Source organism: Scyliorhinus torazame, chromosome 7, assembly GCF_047496885.1.
Source record: "Scyliorhinus torazame isolate Kashiwa2021f chromosome 7, sScyTor2.1, whole genome shotgun sequence".
NCBI lineage: Eukaryota > Metazoa > Chordata > Chondrichthyes > Carcharhiniformes > Scyliorhinidae > Scyliorhinus > Scyliorhinus torazame.
Genome location: NC_092713.1, coordinates 248,566,113 through 248,581,906, shown reverse-complemented (window position 1 = coordinate 248,581,906; position 15,794 = coordinate 248,566,113). Strand labels below are relative to the sequence as shown.

Genomic DNA, 15,794 nt, shown 5'->3' with positions numbered 1-15,794 from the left:
GGTGGGGTGGGTTGGGAGCGTAAGCGGCGTGCAGGGCTCCCTGTTCTCCCGGGACCGCGGTGGTCGGGACCCAGAGTAGCTGCGCCTGCGGGTCGTACATGGGGCGCTGGGGGGGTTGGGGAGCGTAAGCGGCGTGCAGGGCTCCCTGTTCTCCCGGGACAGCGGCGACCTCGCGGGACCGGCACACAACCGCGAAATGGCCCTTTTTCCCGCAGCTCTTGCAGATCGCTGCGCGGGCCGGGCAGCGCTGCCGGGGGTGTTTCGCCTGGCCGCAGAAATAGCAGCGGGCGCCCCCGGTGCGACTTGGCGTTTGGACTGCGCAAGCCTGTGGGGTGTCCGGGGGGGGGGGGTGGGTTTGTCGTGACGGGTACATACGGAGCCCAATGGGCTACCGCGCGGTCGGGGCCGTAGGCGCGGGTATTTCGCGCGGCCACGTCTAGGGAGGCTGCTAGGGCCCGTGCCTCTGAGAGTCCTAGCGACTCTTTTTCTAGAAGTCTTTGGCGGATTTGGGAGGAGTTCATACCTGCCACAAAAGCATCGCGCATTAACATGTCCGTGTGTTCAATTGCGTTCACCGACCGGCAGCTGCAGGCTCGTCCCAAAATTAGTAGCGCGGCGTAGAATTCATCTATTGATTCTCCGGGACTTTGCCGTCTCGTTGCGAGTTGATAGCGAGCGTAGATCTGGTTTACTGGGCGGACATAGAGACTTTTCAGTGCTGCGAACGCCGTCTGGAAATCCTCTGCGTCTTCGATGAAAGAGAAAATCTCCGTGCTTAACCTCGAGTGCAGGACCTGTAGTTTTTGGTCTTCTGTGACCCGGCCGGTGGCCGTTCTGAGGTAGGCCTCGAAACAAGTCTGCCAATGCTTGAAAGCTGCTGCCGCGTTCACTGCGTGGGGGCTGATCCTCAGGCATTCCGGGATGATCCTGAGCTCCATAGTCCTTTTTAGGCACACTTAATAAATTGTAGCGCACAAAGACTCCGAGAGACGAATAGAGTGAAGTCGATGAGGCTTTATTAAGCGTGACTGTTTCCCCCGCAGTTCGGTAGTAGACTGCCTGCGGGGGAGGACTCCAGGTACTTATACTCCGCCTTCAGGGCGGAGCTAGAGGTCAACATCCAACCAGGACCCGGGATCTGTCAGCCAATTACATCATGGCTGCACAGTCCCACATGACCCCTAATGCATACTACCACACCCCTTGCATAAGCTGAATTATTAAGCCACACAAACATTTACACCATTTTCTCATGTTCTGGATTCTTGCTGGTGTCTTGGATTTTCAGTTGTTTGGTGAAGAATGTGAAGACATGAAGGGCTCAATTTAACTAAATGGGAAGAAAGTCCCAAAGCGAGCGCATTTAGTCACGTGTTTCCCAGCATTCGCAACGGTGAGATAGGGGGCTCAGGCCCATTTTATTCTGCACTGAGGAGCTCCACTCGCCAGATCTCCTCAGTGTTGTGAGAGATTGAGGCACTATTTTTAAACAGTGTCTCGATCTCTGGAACTACCTAACCCCCCAAGCCCCAACTCAGTATGAGGGAGGTCCCCAGGCCCCCCTGCACCCGCCCCCAACACTCACGCAGGGCACCACCGGCCCAATCGCCACCGCACCAACAATGCCAGCGTGGCACCTTGGCAGTGCCCCTGCCAGCTGATATTGCCAGGTTGGCATGCAGGTGGCACTGCCAGGGTGCCAGGTCAGCAGTGCCAAAGTGGCACCAACAGTGCAGTGTGCCACCCTGCCTAGAGGGAAAGTACCTGGGGGCCTCAAATCCCCTGGGAGACCCCCAAGTGTGACGTTCCCTCTGGTCCCTGTTTGTGGAGACCAGTACTGAATAGCGCTCGCCCGATGTCTCCGAGGCGAAGGGGTAGATACCAATGTGTCATGTGCCTTGGAAAACTGCATATTAAAGTGAGACTAGCTGTCTCACTCTAATATGCAGGTTTGCCAAAAAGTGATCCCGCCTACAATGGGCAAGATTCACATCGCAACGTCTCGCAATATCTAGATCTCATGAGGCGTTGCGAGCCAGGTAGATCCCGGGAACGGGGTCTCTCGGCTTTTATCAGACACGTTGTGCCACGGTACAACATGGCCATTCCATCGCACCCGAAGTAACTTGAGATTGATTGGTGCATGTGCAATGGGTGGACGGTTGGTCATGGAACTGCTTGAGTTCTATGAGAATTACTTTCTTCCAATGTGAGTGACCAACCAAACCTTAAAGCTAACAGGACATGATAAGCAGCAGTACGATTGGCTGGTCTGGAGTTGAGGGATGAATCTTCCACTTCCAATTCGTCTGCCTCCTTCTCTCATTTGGAAGTACCATCAGATGAGGAGTGCTGAGCGGCTTCCCTGCACCTCTGGTCCTTACTGTCAATGCATATCCTGAGGGGGCCCTCCAGTCTTGTCTCCAGGAAAATGAAGTGCATCTTGAGCATATCAATATCATATCTAGTAGTATAATGGTTCATATTGTAGTGCTCCTGGCATTCATTTGTGGAGTTCTTCATAGGAGTCATCAGCCAGGGTTGAATAGTGCATCCTTTGCTGCTCAGCAGCTTTCTCTTAAGGTTTTTTCCAGACCTAAACAGGTCAAGGATGTTGTACTGCCGCAGCATGAGGCATCATTGGAGCTTCCAGCGAAACTGGTGCACACCTACAAGAACCCTTTCTCATGAGTGCAGCATTAATGCAATGAAATCCACACAGATGAGTGCTGCTGGTTGATCTGGGGATATTCAGCTCGCCATGCATGTGTAGTTGATGACACCCTGTACCTGTGGGTAGCCAGCCAGAGACATGAATATGAGCGACCAATCATTCTGGCTATTGTCATCACGGGAAGGTTTTCTCAACTCCCAGCCCTGGAAAGTCATCCTTCCATCACCAACCTTATGCATTTATTCGATGGTGAGACCCTAACTATGGGCTGGATTCTCGCGACTGAGGCAGATATCTCAAGCTGTCGAATTTCCAGACTCAGCAGACACCCCTCAGTCTACAGTTCTCCTTTGCGTGCTATTTACGCTCCAGGGAAGCAACAATGGGATAAAGTTGGGCCTATTATAGCAGGAAGCAGTTCAGAGCCTACCAGAAGCAGCCAAGAACTGAAGTGGACTAGTTAAAAGGCCCATCTCAGTTCTCCAAGACTTCGTCCCAATTGTTTGGTTGCATTTTAGGCCCTCTAGCCTTCATCCCCCACCCTCTCCCAATGCCACTTACATGCCCCCATGCAAACTCATAGCCCCATCCACCCCCAATGGCCCCTCGTCCGTCCATGCCAACTCATGGCCCTTCCGTACCCATTCACCTAATATATATCATGTACAGACCCAATTAACCCTATAGTAACAGTGGCATGTGTGAAACTGCTGACAAAATACATCCCATTCATAAATGAGAAATGCTGTTCCTACAACCTTATAAAAGTGTCATTCAAACAGACCTTTAAAGTTTCAGTAACAGAGGTTTTAAACACTTCACGCCTCAAAAATTAGCCTTGACGAGAGAAATCACAGAAAAAAAACACCTCCTAGAGATGTCAACCAAGCAAAGCCAATCTTCTCTGCATGTGTGTAAACAAATTTACTCAAGTATTCCTTTATTAGAGCCAGGTTTGGCTGAGAGCTAGCAGCGTAAAAAGGGGGCATGTCCTCTCTTCCCCAAACTACTCCACTCCAACAGAATTCTCCAGGGTCACTGGACATTTCTTTGACAGCTGGAATTGGAAGATTCCAGAAGAAATGCGCAGCTGTGTTGGGTTGGAAGAACCTTCGCGCACAAAGGTAAAGCGCACCACATTGCCACGACTCAGAAGTGAAAACTGCACAGCATTTTTAGCAAACTCTTTTGTTAAAATTTTGCTCTCAAAATTGTGTTTTTAATTGATTTTTCTCAGGATATGGGCAGTGCTGGTAATACTAACATTTATGCTTCATTACTATTTGTTCAGAATGGTGGTGGTATGCCTTCTTCTTGAATCATAGGGATGTGAGCTGAAGGTTACTTGCAGCTATACCTATTACTGATAAGGTAAATTATTAGTATTTTCAGTATTTCTCCATCTCGCCCTATTGTCCCCATTTCTTATTTGATTATTAGAAAAGGCAAGCTTAAAATGAGATATTATGAAAATTGTGAAAATAATGTTGAACAGTCACAAGAAGAGTATGATTAATTATCTTTTAGCTTTGTGCCATCTATCGTTTTCTGTAAAGAATTATGGAAAATACCTCTTTTAACAAGGCTGTCATTATTAATCAAAGACAGTTGTCATAATCATCTAGTTCATGTTTCATACTCATATTTTAGATGTAATTTTTAGTTTCTGGAAGATTACATTTGTAAGCGTAAGGTAATTAAAATGCTGGACCTCAGAAATTCATAGAACACCTCAATGAAGGCAGTTCTAAGGGTTCCATGTGTGCTTATGAGGTCAGAGTTCGGAGGGTGAAAGACATGAAAACGGCAGGTAACCCTTCATTTAGTTGGGGAACTGCAGACAGTAAACCTCAGAAGCAATGCCCTAACATCATTAGAAATTGTTTATTCAGATGAGTCGCAGAATCAAAATTCAATTTTAAGGCGAAAGGGTTAGCGTTTTTTCCGGAAGGTCTTTTGAATTGATGCTGAAATTACCCACATTGATCGGTGTAGGCTCGCAGTTCAGCAGGCAGAGAAAGAAAGAATCTGATAAGTGCTGGAAAACAGCTGTGGAATAGAAGTAAAAAGCCTGTCAAAAATCAGAAGTATTTCTGAGGTGGAGGCTCAAAGCAGATAGTTGGATAATGTAGTAATGCCTAGGTCTCAGCTGAGAAGTCAGGAGGTTTTGAAGAAAAATTTGGAGGATCACTCAGTCAAAAGTTAATGGAAGGACCCCCATGAAATTTCAAAACTCAGAGAATAGCTGGAACACTGAGGAGAAATCAAAGTGAATTCCGGAGGGTTGTGGCACATTGGTTTGGTCCAGGAGATGAGAGGAATCCTTAAGAGCCTGATAAGTAGCCAAAGACTGTCTGGAGAGAAGTAATAAGGGAAGAGGGGAGATTCAGTTCGAACTTTTAGTCTGAAATATATGTAGTGTTTTTTTTATACTTTTAGAATTATTCAGGTGGGCTAAATAATACAGGGTGACAGCCAGATCGCCCCCAGGGTGACAGCCAGATCGCCCTCTGCCGCAGAAGCAAATTTAGCATGGAGGCAACATGCTCCATACCACCCCACCCTGCAGCCAAAACATACCACACTGCAGCTAAACGAGGGCCAAGTAGGATTTTTACCCCTCACTGAGGCCAGCAGCTCCATTAGGCCCGGCAGCACCAAGAGCATTAAATGGAAGATTCCGAGAATGCAGGGAAAGAAGGCACATGCATCCTTGGATCATGTCAGCTGCGATCGAAAACGTTTGCTTTGTTGCCAATGTGGTGGCTCAAGACATACAATGGAGGCTAACAGTAGTTTATTGATGAGAGGCAAAAGCAGTTAGATAACCACCACATAACATAACAGGTCTTTACTGTTCAGCTCTCTGGTCTAAACTACCCATGGTCCTGCTCCCAGAGCCCCGCACAATCTCCCTATCGGCTCCTTCACGGCACTGGCTGACATGCTGGTTTGTCGGCTACATCCCATCCCCAAGTCCAGGAAGGCCAGATGAAGAGCAGAAAGGCGAACTACCTGCAAGCATCAGGTGCCTTACAAGATCCATAAGGCCACTGAGCAGAGGACTGACAATTTCCAGTCAGCCTCTGGGATCCTCACAGCAAGAGGAGCATGACAGCTGCCTGGAGAGGTTCGCCCTCCACAATGGCGGAGTGGGCAGCCTTGAGCCTTGGGCAGCCCGGAGTGGGCAATGCCCTTGTGGGCAGCACGGTAGCATTGTGGATAGCACAATTGCTTCACAGCTCCAGGGTCCCAGGTTCGATTCTGGCTTGGATCACTGTCTGTGCGGAGTCTGCACATCCTCCCCGTGTGTGCGTGGGTTTCCTCCGGGTTCTCCGGTTTCCTCCCACAGTCCAAAGATGTGCTGGTTAGGTGGATTGGACATGATAAATTGCCCTTAGTGTCCAAAATTGGCCTTAGTGTTGGGTGGGGTTACTGGGTTATGGGGATAGGGTGGAGGTGTTGACCTTGGGTAGGGTACATTTCTGGGGGCCGGTGTAGACTCGATGGGCCGAATGGCCTCCTTCTGCACTGTAAATTCTATTTTTTTTTTTTAAATGGTGGTCCAATATTTGTGGTCAATTGTTTTTATTTCAAAACATTTCAAAGTACTGAGAGGACATCTCAGGATTGGGGGACCTTCTCTCTTTCCTTATCTGTAATGGTAGACTGCAACACCTTCCACGCTGAGGGTTTCCTGTGGCCCTCCATCTTCGACATTAGGTATGCCTTAAAATGTTGGCAAACCCACCTGCTGGCCACTAATTGATCCAAAGCCACTGAAACCTTCCTACGGTTTGATGTTCACTGTAAGTCTGACATTTAACATTATGAATTAATATAACATTAAAATAACAATGTAGCCTTTATTATCTATGGTCCTACAATCTTCATTTTAATGAACTGGAGTAATCTTGGCACATGAGAGACCAGTGGAGTTGAAACTTTCAGAATTTTGTTGTCGTTTGGCAAAATAGCAGCTTCTCAAACAGAACCTGCACTATCACACAGATCCCCCGAGCACACGCACAACTACAACAATAACACCAAAGAACCAATACAGCCAATGAAGAATGTACCCAATACCACCACTGTCCCCTAACTACTTCATTTGTTCACCTGTACGCTGGAGGCTTGCGGTGCTGATCTCAGGTAGTTGCCAACTTTGAAAACAATGCAGTTTGTGTTTGAACATGTCCATTATGCCAAATCTTTATAAAATACTGGTTAAGCCTCAACTGGAGTATTATGTCTAATTCTGAGCATTTTAGGGCGAATGTCAAGGCCTTATGAAGAAGTTTACCAGGGGCTGCATGGAGGCAGAGTGGTTAGCACTGCTGCCTCACGGCGCTGAGGACCCGGGTTCGATCCCGGCCCCGGGTCATTGTCTGTGTGGTTTGCACATTCTCCCCATGTCTGCGTGGGTTTCATCCCCACAACCCAAAGATGTGCAGATTAGGTGGATTGGCCACGCTAAATTGCCCCTTAATTGGAAAAAAAAATAATTGGGTACTCTAAATTTATTTATTTTTTAACTGAAGAAGTTTACCAGGCTGACACCAAGGATAAAAGACTCTGGTCATGTGGAGAGACAAAAGACACTGGAATCATTTCCCTTAGAGCAAAAAGAGCTAAGGAGAGATCTGATAAAGGCATCAGCAATTATTTTGAAAGGGCAAATAAAGAAAAAACATTCCAGTGGCAGAAGAGTCAGACACACATTTAAAGTATTTGTCATTGAGGGGCTAGGCCGGCGCCGGAGGAATTTCCGCCCCGCCAGCTGGCGGAAACGGCCTTTGTTACCCCGCCAGCTGGCGCGGAAATGACATCCCCGGGCGGCGCATGCGAGGGAGCGTCAGCGGCCGCTGACAGTTTCCCACGCATGCGCAGTGGAGGGAGTCTCTTCCGCCTCCGCCATGATGGAGACCGTGGCGGAGGCGGAAGGCAAAGAGTGCCCCCACGGCACAGGCCCGCCCGTGGATCGGTGGGCCCCGATCGCGGGCCAGGCCACCGTGGGGGCACCCCCCGGGGCCAGATCGCCCCGCGTCCCCCCCAGGACCCCGGAGCCCGCCCACGCCGCCTTGTCCCGCCGTTCAAAAGGTGGTTTAATCCACGCCAGCGGGACAGGCAATTTATCGGCGGGACTTCGGCCCATACGTGCCGGAGAATCGAGCGGGGGGGCCCGCCAACTGGCGCGGCGCGATTCCCGCCCCCGCCGAATCTCCGGTGCCGGAGACTTCGGCAACCGGCGGGGGCGGGATTTACGCCAGCCCCCGGCAATTCTCCGACCCGGCGGGGGGTCGGAGAATGACGCCCCCTGTCTCACTCTGTAGATGTTGGTTTGTGGAAAGAGGCAGGGTGCCTCATCCCTTTTATAGTGAGATACCACCCCTGAATGTCCTGACTGCTCATTGGTCGTGTCCTATTCTATGTGTTCATTTGCTGCATGTTTGTATATCATGACATCTCCCTTTTTTTAATGTTTTGTTGGCGTATGTGAATGTATTTACATGTGAATGAGTCTGTCTAACGTGACTGACGGAGTACAACAGAACAGAGCAAACAAAAGAAACGTTCACAAGTCCAGTCTCTTAGGTTTGCATCTGATCCTGGTCGACCGCCGGAGAGGTGGCGGAGGGGACGACGGCGCCTTGACAGGCGGGATGGAAGCCTGACTGGTGGCCTCGTGGTGCAAGGTATCAGGAGGTGGCAATTCAACATATGGAAATGGAGGAGAAAGTGGTTGCTGGCAGGCAACTTTGCGCAGTGCCCGTCGATTCCTTCGCACGATGGAGCCATCAGCCATACATAGAATTTCATAGAATTTACAGAGCAGAAGGAGGCCATTCGGCTCATTGAGTCTGCACCGGCTCTTGGAAAGAGCACCCTACCCATGGTCAACACCTCCACCCTATCCCCATAACCCAGTAACCCCACCCAACATTCAGGGCAATTTTGGACACTAAGGGCAATTATCACGGCCAATCCACCTAACCTGCACATCTTTGGACTCGTACAACATAAGAGCGGGGCGCGGCCTGTCGAACAACGACAGCCGGGGCAGACCACCCGCCATCCGGTATTTTGATCCTGACAGTGTCTGCCGGAGATAGCATGGCCAGATCGGTGGCATGGGCATCATAGCCCTGCTTTTGACGGTCTCTGAGCTGTCGCATCTTCTCCAGCACCGGGAGGTGATCCAGGTTGGGCAGGTGTATGGCTGAAAGCATCGTCCGCAGGCCCCTGTTCATCAGGATTGAGCCGGCGACATGCCAGTAGACAATGGAGTCGCCCTGTACGCGAGCAGTGCAAGGTGTATGTCGGAAGCAGAGTCCGCGGCCTTGCAGATGAGCTGTTTCACAATGTGCACCCCTTTCTCAACTTTTCCATTGGACTGCGGATAGTGCGGACTGCAGGTGACATGCTGGAAATTGTAGGACCTGGCAAACGTGGTCCATTCTCGACTGGTAAAGCATGGGCCATTGTCGCTCATGACGGTGATTGGGATGCCATGCCTTGAGAACGTCTCCTTACTGGCTTTGATGACAGTCCGAGAGGTGAGATCCGGGAGCTTCAGCACCTCAGGGTAATTCGAGAAATAGTCGATGATCAATACGTAGTCACGACCATTTGCATAAAAGAGGTTGATGCCAACCTTCGACCACGGAGTGGTCACTATGTCATGCTGTTGGAGCGTCTCCTTGCTCTGCGCTGGCTGGAACCGCTGACAGGTAGCACAGTTCAGGACCATGTTCATGATGTCCTGGCTGATGCCGGGCCAGTAGACAGCTTGCCGGGCTCTGCGTCTGCACTTCTCAATGCCCAGGTGTCCCTCATGAATCTGGCACAGCACCAAGCTCTGGAGACTGAGTGGAATGACAATCCTGTCCAGCTTGAGGATACCATCAATCACAGTCAGAGCATCCTTCACATTGTAAAATTCTGGGCACTGCCCTTTCTGCCAGCCATTGGTGAGGTTGTGGATGACGCGCTGCAAGAGGGGGTCTTTGGCTGTCTCATCACGGATGAGAACTACCTTCTCATCTGTCGCCGGGAGTTGCTAGCACACAGCTGGACTTGCGATTCGATGTGCTGGATGATCTCCAGCGGCTCACTGGGCGAGGTAACGGAGCGGGACAATGCATCAGCGATGATGAGTTCCTTGCGGTGTGTACACCAAGTTGAAGTCATACCTGCTAAGTTTAAGCAGGATTCTCTAACCGAGGCGTCATGTCGTTCAGATCCTTGTGGATGATGTGGATCAGAGGCCTATGATCCGTCTCGACAGTGAATGTCGGCAGACCGTAGACTAATCATGAAATTTGAGGATGCTGGTGAGAAGACCCAAGCACTCCTGCTCAATCTGAGAATATCTGGTTTAAGTGGGTGTCATCGCCCTTGATGCGTAGGCTACTGGTGCCCAGGATGGTGTGTCATCTCGTTGAAGCAACACCGCAACGATGCCATCCTGACTCGCATCTGTGGATATCTTTGTCTCCCGGTCCAGGTCGAAGAATGCCAGGACTGGTGCAGTGGTGAGCTTGGCTTTCAGCTCCAGCCACTCTGTCTGGTGTGCCGCCTTCCACTCAAAGCCAGTTGACTTTTTCACCAGGTTGCGTAGGGCCGTGGTGTGTGTGGCCATGTTTGGAATGAACTTGCCCAGAAAATTGACCATACCCAAGAAGTGCATCACCGCTTTTTCATCCTCAGGGACCTTCATCACCTCGATGGCCTTGATTTTGTCTGTGTCTGGGCGCACACCATGCTGCAAGAACTGGTCGCCTCGGAACTTGAGCGTCGATGTGCCAAAACAACATTTGGACCTGTTTAACTTTAGACCGTTGGCATGTACACGGCACAATACCTTCTGGAGACGGGACACATATTCTTCAGGGGTCGTGGACCATATGATGCTGTCATTCACATGCACACGAACCCCTTCAATGCCTTCCATCATCTGCTCCATGATGCGATGGAATATCTCCGATGCCGAGATGATGCCAAATGGCATGCAATTGTAGCAGTGTCTGCCAAAAGGCGTGTTGAAGGTGCAGAGCCTTCTGCTGGACTCTTCCAGCTGGATTTGCCAAAATCCCTGTGATGCATCCAATTTGGTTAAGAAGCGCGCGTTTGCCATCTCACTCGTGAGTTCCTCCCGCTTCGGGATGGGGTAGTGTTCCCACATGATATTCTTATTGAGATCCTTGGGATCAATGCAGATGCGCAGGTCCCCCGAAGGCTTCTTTACGCACACCATCGAGCTGACCCAGTCAGTTGGTTCGATGACCTTGGATATGATGCCTTTTTGCTGAAGACCCTTGAGCTGTGCCTTCAGGCGCTCTTTCAGTGGAGCAGGGACACGTTGTGGTGCATGGAGTACTGGCTTGGCATCAGGTCGTAGCAGAATCTTGTATCGATACGGCAGCATGCCCATCCCGTTGAACACATCTGGACACTGGGCGAGGATGTCGTTGATGCCGGCCTGAAGATCCACATGGGAGGATGTCGTGGTGTAAATCCTTTGAATGAGGTTCAGCTGCTTGCAGGCATGCGCACCTAGTAGGGATGCCCTGTCCGGCTCAACAATTTCAAAGCGTAACCATGCTTGTGTGTGTCGGTTGGATATTTGCAGATGGCAGGATCCCAGTGCCGTGATGGCATTCCCGTTGTAATCCAGGAGCTTGCAGGCAGCTGGAAGGACTGTGGGGGGCTTCTTAATACGTCTGCCTGTGAGAGGAGGTTGGCAGAGGCACCTGTGTCCAGCTTGAACTGGATGGGGCAGTGGTTGACCTTCATCACTGCTTGCCATTCGTCCTCGGAAACCACAGCTAGGATTGACTGGACTTGCGATGAGTGAGGTGAGGTTACTGGGTTATAAGGATAGAATGGAGGTGTTGACCTTGGGTAGGGTGCTCTTTCCAAGAGCCGGTACAGACTCGATGGGCCGAATGGCCTCCTTCTGCACTGTAAATTCTATGATAATCTATGAGTCTGGTGTGGCATATTCACACATTGTAATAATGCCCAACTGTAGGCATTGTCCAGGCATTCATCATCTGGATCTGTTGCACTGCCGGGATCAGAATCCTGTAGGCGTTGCTGCACAATCCGGATGTGCCGTCGTCGGAATTGGGAGCGCTGGCTCCTGACTGGCAGTGCAGATCTGCACAGGGCTGCATAGTGGCCAGGCTTCCCGCAGTTTAAACAGCATCTGCCTCTTGCAGGGCAGTGTTTCTTTAAATGGGCAGTGTCAGAGTTCGAACACGTCATGACATCAGTGTCCTAATGCCCCGTGCGTTGTTGCACATGCGCAGTGCGGTTCTCAGACATCTGCACCTGCACAGTGCGGGTTTCGGCTGCTTCGTTAACCCGTTCGCATCGCGCATGCGTCAGCCCAGGGAAGAGTGCGTGAAATGGCCGCTTTCGTCAATGTTGAAGCGCTGCATCCGGGAGATGGCCTGCACACTCTCTGCCTCGTGGGAGGCTAGTTTATCATTCTTTGCCGTTTTGTACTGGGAATAGCGATTTTCAGCATGCTCATGAACTGCGCATGTTTCAATCGCAACTGACAGGGTCATATGCTTGATCTTCAGTAACTGCTCTCTCAGAGGATCAGAGTGAACTCCAAAAACGATTTGGTCTCTGATCATGGAGTCAGTGATATCACCGAAGTTGCAGGATTGCGCTAGCAGTCTAAGGTAGTTAAATATGACTTGAAGGATTCATCTTTACCTTGCAATCGCTGCTTGAATATGTAGCGCTCGAAGATTTTGTTGTTGTCCACCTCACAGTGGCTGTCAAACTTGTCCAGGATGGTCTGAAACTTTGTCTTAGCCTGGTCTTCGGCGAAGTGAAAGGAGTTGAATATTTCCAAAGGCGTGATCGCCCACTGTGGTGAGGAAAAGAGCTATCTTTTGTGCATCAGACGCACCATTGAGGTCTGATGCTTCGATGTAAAGCTGAAATTTCTGCTTGAATGTCCGCCAATTGGCACTGAGATTGCCAGAGGTCCTGAGCTGGTGAAGAGCCGGAATCTTTTCCATTGTGCCGGTATACATTCGCTGGTCGTCACGGATCTTGCTGAGTTGAACTAACTAGATTGAACAGACACCTGGCATCATGTTGTGTTATGTAATTTGGAATAACACAAGCTGCCACTTGATGAAGTTTTGAGTAAAAGATGCTCCAGACTTTGAAGTGAGTTCAATTGTTTTATTGAACTATTAGCACAGTTCTCAATGAGTTCGACTCTCTGCTAACCTAAATGTAGTAACTCAGTATAACTGAGCCAGCCTTGCTCTAAGCCATGTGCTGGGGTGTGATGCTGAGGATACACCCTGTCTCACTCTGTAGATGTTGGTCTGTGGAAAGAGGCGGGGTGTGAGTAAGGGGAAAGAACAGGGTAGTGATACTAACTGAATAACTCTTACAAAGAGCAGTCCAGGCAAAATGGGCTGAGTAACTTCCTTCTGTGCTCTCTGATTCAGTTATTAGTAGTGCAAGGGCGTATTTTAAACAGTGTATAATTTTTTTAATCAAGAGGGATCAATAATGTGGTGATTGACAATCTGATCAATGGCCATGAATGTCAACAGCTTCCATCTTTACATAGGAATAGCTGAAAAAATCTAGTGGGAACATTGCCGGTGAGTGTTCTCAGGTCTGTAGAAATGGTGTTGAATAGGTGTGTGGAAAAATAACCTGGCAGATTGGCTTGGATTAGCAGTTGTCGTGCCAGTTTATTTTGAGAGCAAATATAACATTGGTGAAATTTGACTGGGAGGACAGATGCAGACATGTAGTGAGAGGTAAATTTAAGGGGCTCATGATTAAGTGCTATTATGGTGGATTCATCATGTTCCACTGTAGTATAAATACTCATATTACTTTTAAACTTTTAAAAATCCCTATTAAAAAAATAAATTTATAATTTTTACATAAAAATAAACCTATGAATTAATTTGCAATATAAATCCTGATTTTCTAAACTCACCACATAAACGGTAGAAAGTTAATTCTGATGTTCAATGTAATATATATTTTGATCAAAGATTAACAAAGAATAAAACTTAAATATAATAACATTCTAAACATTACTTGAAAGCCATGAGACTGCAACTATTAGTTCCGAATACTTTGGAAGAAACAAATGCTTGATCAACAAGTTAAACATTTAATGATGCGGATCTTGCAAATTGTTAAAAGCAGGATGTGGGATCATTTTTAAATTCAAAATACTGGAAATACTACCATATAAACTTCTGCAAAAATATATGGGTAGACCTTGTAAAATCTAAAGCATTTCAAATTCTTTGGAGAAAATCATTAGGTAAACTATATACAATTACTGATAACTTTCAAGTAGTCTTTTCTTTTATTAAATTCATAATTTTGCTTCAAGTATGGTTGATGCTGTTGAACAGAATATACTTATCAGATGCATCAATATCTTTCCACAGCATAGTACCGCTTTTCCCTAATGCACCTAGAAAATCAGTGAAGTGTACACTGACAATTATATAAAACAATTAGATTTACATATTACATGCTCATCTTTACAGCACTACCTGTGTGTTGCATGTTCCCATTAGTTGGAATATTGTGTTCCTCAGAACTCGAAAACATTTTGCCCATATTGCAATTGCTTGAGCAGTAGAAAATATTAAACTGTCTTTAGCTACACCTATCTTTAATTACAATAAGTAAAGCTTCAACAAATTCAATCAAATATCCTTCTCTTTTTTTGCTTAAATTAATCTTTAACATGTCAAAAATAAGCCACGTGCAGGACACAACCCCAAACTCTTCAATGGCAGTACCCTGCGTCAGCCGAGATCCAGCTATATTATTTCAGGCTCATAGTACAATCACCATGACAACAATGTGAACTGGCAACTGCAGCTACCACCAGATTGATCCGCAACTTCATAGGAATAGATCAATCCTATTGTTAAATAAAAGCAAGATAAATCTATCAGTGTGCAACTTAAAATAGATTATGAACAATCTCACTTTCGTTTTATCAGCAGTTCATATTCTACAGAAATACGTGATGAATACATTATTCCTTATAAGCATGCCTCGTATAAGATGTTTTTAAATGCATTATACACAGTCATATTCATAAAGTAAAGATCTGGAGTCAATCACCGGCAATAAGTCTTTCTCCAGCTCAGATAATATATCAGATTAAAGATGTGAAATGTAACTAGAATTTGTCATGTTCTACTGAAATTTATTACACGACAACCGAAACAGCAACAGAATACTCTAATAAAAAAATCTGTGCTACAGACAAATAATATAAGACTGCAATATAAGACTGTGAATTATATCTGCACTTACCAGAACCAGCAAGCTCCTTCAGCGTAACACCCTTTTCTCTACAGCCAACCATGCAAAATAATCAGCAGCTGCACACTGGGGCTTATCCCATCCCCCAAACCCTGCCCAGACACTTCATATGGTATCTTCCTAATTAGGAAGCTCCATTGCACTAGTCCTAGTTCCAGGTGTCACAGAACTAAGCAGGAGTGTAGCACATGGAATTTGCATAAAGGGGGAAAAGAGAGTTAACAGCAATTACTATATTCTAGCAAGAAAAGGCCATAATACATATTCTGCAAGGGCGAGCAGTGCAGTGTTGACGAATACCAAATTGCATAAGGAGTGTAGTCCACAACAACAGGGTTTCATGATTTTCATTATTAATACAGAATTAATGAATAATCTTTCCAAATAATCTCTCAACAAATTCACCAAGAGTTTGAGTTTAAAATATAAAGCAATTTACCTTGCATTAAAACAGGTATCAGTTCTCATCATTTTGAAGCAGTAAAATCATCTGCAATAGTGTAGCACATTCCAGAAATCTTCTCCATTTCCTTTCTGTATTATTCCACCAACTAGTTTTATACTATGTTTGCTAACCCAATAATGCAACTAAACCATTCCCAAAACTAATAATTCGACAGTCATTCCAGGTTTGCTTAAAAATTCTAAAATGCTCATTGGTAATTTTGTAATATCTACAAATTTGACTTAAGATAAAATCACAGCACATCAACAGTAAGGAAAGAAATGTATCAAGCGTTCAAGGTCAAAGCATAATCAAGCAACA

The 15,794-nt window shown here is 47.3% G+C and overlaps 1 protein-coding gene across 5 annotated transcripts in view; it reads right to left on the bottom strand.

Annotated features, from left to right (window-relative positions):
• Positions 1 to 15,136, bottom strand: part of LOC140426938 (PH and SEC7 domain-containing protein 2-like) — a 294,703-nt gene extending 279,567 nt beyond the window's left edge. The window contains exon 1 of one of the 5 annotated variants that reach the window (XR_011948349.1): positions 15,020 to 15,136. The gene's annotated coding sequence lies outside the window, so the exon portion shown is untranslated. The remainder of the gene's footprint in view (positions 1 to 15,019) is intronic. The other 4 variants (XM_072512238.1, XM_072512239.1, XM_072512237.1 and 1 more) reach the window with 4 other exon arrangements.
• Between the last annotated feature and the right edge of the window lie 658 nt (positions 15,137 to 15,794).